This window comes from Camelus dromedarius, chromosome 4, assembly GCF_036321535.1.
Source record: "Camelus dromedarius isolate mCamDro1 chromosome 4, mCamDro1.pat, whole genome shotgun sequence".
In the NCBI taxonomy this organism is placed as follows: Eukaryota; Metazoa; Chordata; class Mammalia; order Artiodactyla; family Camelidae; genus Camelus; species Camelus dromedarius.
In genome coordinates this window covers 79126229-79132402 of record NC_087439.1, presented here as the reverse complement: position 1 = coordinate 79132402, position 6174 = coordinate 79126229, and the positions used below count along the sequence as shown (strand labels likewise).

The following is a 6174-nucleotide window of genomic DNA, read 5'->3' as shown; positions in this document are numbered from 1 at the left end:
AATAGTTGATGGTTAACTAGACATTTCTATTGTATCACATTAAAACCACATAGACTATTTCCTAGTCACAAAGGAAAATAGAACTGTACAAGGGAGGGATCTGGTCATCATCACACTAAATGAATAGTTAAGTTTTATATCTCTAATGATGGTTCACCCAGAAAATATCTTCTGATGGGATTTAGCACGGAGTACCTAATGTTACCTATGACATAATCTAGGCAAGTGTTTAACTGGAATACATAAAGTTCAACAAGTGGTTCTGGGACAACTGGATATCCATATGTGAAAGAATGAATTTTGAATTCCTTCCTCATACCACACAAAAATTAACTCAGAGTGGATCAAAGCCCTAAATATAAGCATCTGAAACTATAAAGCTTTTAGAATGAAGCATGGGTGTAAATTTTTGTGACTTTATATTAGGCAATTGTTTCTCAAATATGATAGCAAAAGCACAAGAAGCATAAGCAATGAGAGGAAAATAGATAAATTGAATTTCATCAGAACTAAAACCTTTTTTATATTAAAAATCATTATCAAGAAAGTGAAAAGACAACTTACAGAATGAGAGAAAATGTTTGCAAATCATATATTTGATAAGGGTCTACTATCCAGAATATATAAGGAAACAAGCCAATTTAAAAATGAGCAAAGGATTCTAACAGACATTCCTCCAAAGAAGATATACAAGTGGTCAAAGAGCACCCAAAAAGATGCTCAACATCACTAGTTATTAGGGAAATGCAAATCAAAATCACAGTGAGATCCTTCACACCCACTTAGGTGATTATGAGTTTCTAAAAAATGGAAAATAATAGGTATGGGTGATGATGCGGAGAAATTGGAACCCTCATATATTGCTGGTGGAAATGTAAAATAGTGCAGCTGCTATGGAAAACAGTTTGGCAGGTCCTCAAAAAATTAATGATAGAGCTACCATGTGATGCAGCAATTTCACTCCTAGCTATATACTCAAAAGAGTTGAAAAATCTATGTTCAAATAAAAATATGTACAGGAATGTTCATATCAGCATTATTCAGAACAGCCAAAAAGTGAAAACAGTTCAAAGGTCCATCAACTGAAGAATGGATAAACACAATGTAGTGCCATGGAATATTATTCACCCACAAAAAGCAATAACATACAGATACATGCTGCAACATAAATGAACCTTGAAAACATTAAGCTATATGAAAAAAGACAGATACAAAAACACAAAAGACTGCATATTATATGATTCCATTTATGTGAGATGTCCAGAACAGGCAAATTTATGGAAACAGAAAATAGATTAGTGTTGCCAAAAGATTGGGGGAGGAAGATATTGGAAGATATGTGGTTTCCTTTTGGAATGATGGAAGTATTCTATAATTAGATAGGGGTGATGGTTGCACAAAACCATCAACATATAAAAGTCCACTGAATTGTACACTTGAAAATGGTGAAAATGGTGAATTTTATGTGAATTTTATCTCAGTAAAAAAGTCTTTTTTTAAAAAAAAAAGTACACAAAGTTTTAGATACAACATTTTACAGTTAACTCAGGCAATAGGGAAACAAGCTAAATGATATCAGGTGAGCAACAGGACAAACCCAGAAAGTGGCCCTGTAGGACAAGTGGACTGATGTTTTTTAAAGAATAATAACATAAAAAGGTGACTGGGCTAGCATATGAAATATATGGAAGAAGACAGCACCCCCTCTTCCAGCCCTTGGAAGGGTCCCAACAGAGGCTGGTGAGCCACCATTTGGGAATGCCGTGGACAAGACTCCTGTGTTGAGTCAGAAATGAAATAAATAGACTTAAGGGTCTTTCCACACTTAGAGACTTGGAAGTCATCTTTACCTTCTATTTCCATGTTATTAAACTCTGCCTGTCATTCCACTTCCTCAACATCTCTCATATTTATTCCTGTTTTTAGTTCTGCTGCCACTAGAGCTAAAATTTCCTAATAATCCTCTACATGAGCTCCATGATCACAGCAAACTTTACTAGAATGATTGCTCTTGCCTACTTATTTGTTGTGAATTCCATCATTTCTCATTTCTCAGCTCTAACTCTCCTCCTCAAGGAAGTTTTTTCTCATTCAGCCTAACAGAGTCCTTGATTACCTCCATTAAGCAAAACAATACCTTGGACATACTTCCATTATGCACTTATCATTCTATATTGCAATTTTGTGTTTACACATCTGGCTCCCTTACTAGAAGATAAACCTCCTCCAGGACAAGGATCATGCCTTATCTTTGTATCACCAGCACCTAGAAGAGTATTTCCTAGAAAAGTGGCTCAACAAATATTTGGTGAGTAAATCAATCAATGAGTCATTGGGATTCCATATTTCTATTAAGAATTCATATAATGTCATATGGCATCTTTGGAGATAAGAATGGAGTGTTTGGTGACTGAGGCCAGTATTTTTATATCTAAAGTAGTACTTCTCAGCTTTACAATTTTTATGTTCCCCATCTCCCAGGCTGAGGAAATGAGTTTGCTACAGATGACTAAAAGGAAGTATTGATGCAACAGTAAAGAAGAAGGTGAAAAGTTATTACAATGAGCATTTGGCTCTGGTAAGGCTCCATCTGAAGCCTTAATTAATATTAATGAGTAAGAAGAGAAATCAGGGGGTATAAAGGATATCATTTGATTGGTATCCAGGAGGAGATGAGGAAGCAGTGAAGAACATACATGGGCAGGAGAATGTAAACATCAGAGGACAGAGTGGATGAACAACATTTTTGGATTACATATATCAGTGCCACTTTGTGACACTGATACAAAGTGATGCTTAGAAGACCCTGGAAGTTCTCAATCTGAGGCAAGAATAGCGCACAAAGGGGCACAGCATTGCTCCTGGGAAGGGTTTATGAAGATCAGGCAGATGAAGATTAGCCTAGAGATATGCACTAAAGAAGGGTGCTCAGATTGCTGGTGCAAGGTCTCTTCCCCCTCCTAGCGTAAAAAGAATTCCCCCTTTCCCTGTGTATGCGAGATAATTTTTGGCTCTCTTGGCTAGCACCAACCTGAAGAAAATTTGGGAATTAGACAAAATTTAACATTTGTCCATTTTTTTTTAGAGTCCCTTCTTCCTTTTTACAGCCCCTGCTTTATCTCCAGTTTTTTCTAATTTCCCTATGGCCCTCTCCCCCATCTGTGACAACCCATCAGGGCATCCCAGCACTCCATTTACCTGGTTTATTCTTTACTAACCCTCCCTGGTGGCCATGGCACAGTGTTCATTCTTTCTGACAAAACTGCTTGGCCAGTCTGAGAAAATTCCACCCCCCCCCCCATTTTAATAGCTTTCTGTGAAAGTCATTTATAAAGTTACTTTATTCCTGCATCCTCTCAATTGTTTCTTCCTGATATTTGTCCTTTTCCTTTCCTACTTGGTGAGATTTGGCTTTACTTTCAAGGATCTTTTTGCAGTCTTTGTCTAGTTTTAGTCTAATGATAACCACCTTGCTGAGGTAAATGCCCATATCAGCCTTCTCCTGCTATGCTAGTTCAGGGTAGATGACTTATTTCTTCCTGTGAACTTGGACTGCTTTGCCAATTTGCTGCTCTTTGTAGTGCTCTTACGCAACCTGAACTTCAACATCCTTTCAGATGAGCATGGATGAAACGTCTACTTCTGTCTTAGTCCTTTGGAAAGAGGGGAAGACATCATCTTCCTGTGAATGTGGGAAGGTGAACTGACATGACTTTTCTGGTTCTTGCTTCAGTCAGAGGTCACAAGGGGACTGAACTTCGTTTTGGCTGCTGGTGCTTCAGCGATGGCTTTAAAGGGGAAGAGCTAAACCACAATGTTAATGACTGACAATGGCTTTGGTTCTTACTGTGCTATTCTTCTCATACATGCATTCTGCTAGAGATTTTCAGGGGCTTAATCTACAGGTGGAGTGAATATTAAATACTAACTAAAGGAAACCATTTGCAAAGCTAATCCAAACCAAACCTTCCATTTAAAATGAAGCTTCCTTAAGGAGCTGGAAATCCTTAAGAAACAGTTTCACATTTCACATTTCATTAAAATAAACAGAACACACAGTACTTCAGATTTTTGCTTCACTCTAATGATTTTGACAGCAGCTGTTGTTAATTGGGGAGGAGTATATTTGTCAAAGCAGCTAATCACCTTGTATTTTAAAAAACAGAATGTAATGGGAATTTGGAAATCTGCCCAGTGTGCATTTTGAGAAATGGATGGCGATAGGTGACGTCTCTTTTTTTCTGCCTCTTCCTGAAACTCCCTCACAGAGGCATAACCTGCCTATTCTCAGGGTGAACCTAAAGACAGATTGTTGTCTAATTAATGGCACAGAAATACATTCTCTCTGAACTGCACTGAAGGAGAATCTAATGAGGCAACCGTAAATTATTAACAGCTACTTTTATGAACCTGTTCTTCAAGAATGTAATACTGGTTGCTTTTAATGGTGCCTGGAAATTCTTTTCTCTGTTTTAAGAGCTAAAGAAAAAGTTTTTTTAAAAAGCAAGCAAACAGGAAGGGGTGGGGGGGGCAGTTAAAAATGAGAAGAGGAATACCTTAGCTCCCTACTGTTAAACAGTTCTGTATCTTTGAGATGTTGACATTTTGAAATGAAAGCTTCTTGGTACATTTATTTTTTCCCAAGATTCAGCCAAGGGCTTTGATGGGCAGTACCTGCTCACTGTCTTTCCCATATATTTTTTAAAAATTATGTACATATTTCCACATTTCATTTTATCTGTCTGGGTGGCTCTGTGTTGGAACATATGAGATAACTGTTTTAGGCACTTGTTTTTCCTCTCTCCAATGAACGCTATCTCTAATTCTCTTTACGCCTTTGTTTACATTATTTTGACATTAATAAAAAACCAGATCTGATAATGAGCTTTGATGGGGATAAGCCTCAGAAATGGCTTAGGATTCAGAGGTTAGCCTACTATGGCCCACAAACCAAATCTAGCCTGCTGACGGTTTTTAAAATAGTTTTATTGGAATACAGCCTTTCCCATTCATTTACGTATTGTCTGCAGGCTGCTTCCTTGCTATAATGACAAACTACACAGAGACTACATGCTCTAAAATTTTTTACTATCTTGTTCTTTATAGAAAAAACCATTTTTTTTGTGTTTACCCCTAAGCCTTGGATCTTGCTACCAAAAGTGTGGTTTACAGACTGCAATTTGTCTAGGTACTATTTATTATCAGTTTGCAGTAATGTGAGGAGCTAGCATGAACTATAAATAGAAACCAACTATGTCATAGGCACACTTGAATTAAGCTGATGTTCTTTTTGCATCAAGACTTTCTTGATGAAAGAAGCACTGTATAGATTTACATTCTGAGGCGAGCTCTTTATCTCTCTGTGGATCAGCATTTATAGTGGTACTGGCTTAAATGACAATAAAAATTTTAACTTACTTTGAGGAAAGTATTTACTTTATAACACTTCTAGGCTGTGACTTAAGAGAGGTACGTAGAGCTCTCAGCTAGCTTTTGCTGTTGAATAAACTTCCCCAAAACTTTGTGGCTTAAAACAAACTGCAGTTTGGCAATTTGGACAAGTCTTGGCTTGAAGGTTCTAGCCTTGGCTAGATTCAGCTGGTTGTTCAGCTAGGCTTGCTCATGTATCTGTGGTCAGTTGGAAGGTCACCCAGGGCTGGTTGGTCCAAGATGGTTCAACTAGAATAGCCTTCTGCTCCACATGTTCTCTCAGGATGCACAGTCTATCCCAGGCAGGAGTCTCAAAAGCAGATAAGAGGAAGCTGAGGCCTCTTGAGGCCTAGGTTCAAAACTCACAAAATACTACTTTCATCACATTCTTGGCCAAGGCAAGTTCCAAGAGCTGCCCACCTTATCTTGAGGATGGGAAATAGACTTTACCTCTTGATGTAGGAGTTGCAAACCACTGTAGTTCACTGTATTTCCCACATATTTTTGCAATCAACCGTAAAGTGGAAGGCAGAAACATTATTGCTTCTCTACACTCCCTTCTTACTTCTTTTCCAAACTTTGGTCAAATTTCACTATTCTAGTGAAAAATGCTAAGTGGAAACCTCTGAAACTGCCTCCAGACCCATACCAAGATAGCAAAAAAAAAAAAAAAAAAAAAAAAAAATCATATCCCATAAATAGTAGTGGAAATTGTTGCTACCATTAAATACCTAAATGATGCAG

The 6174-nt window shown here is 37.6% G+C and overlaps 1 pseudogene; it reads right to left on the bottom strand.

Annotated features, from left to right (window-relative positions):
- Positions 1–3340: 3340 nt before the first annotated feature.
- LOC105088814 (large ribosomal subunit protein uL24-like) lies at positions 3341–5968 on the bottom strand (annotated as a pseudogene).
- Positions 5969–6174: the final 206 nt, after the last annotated feature.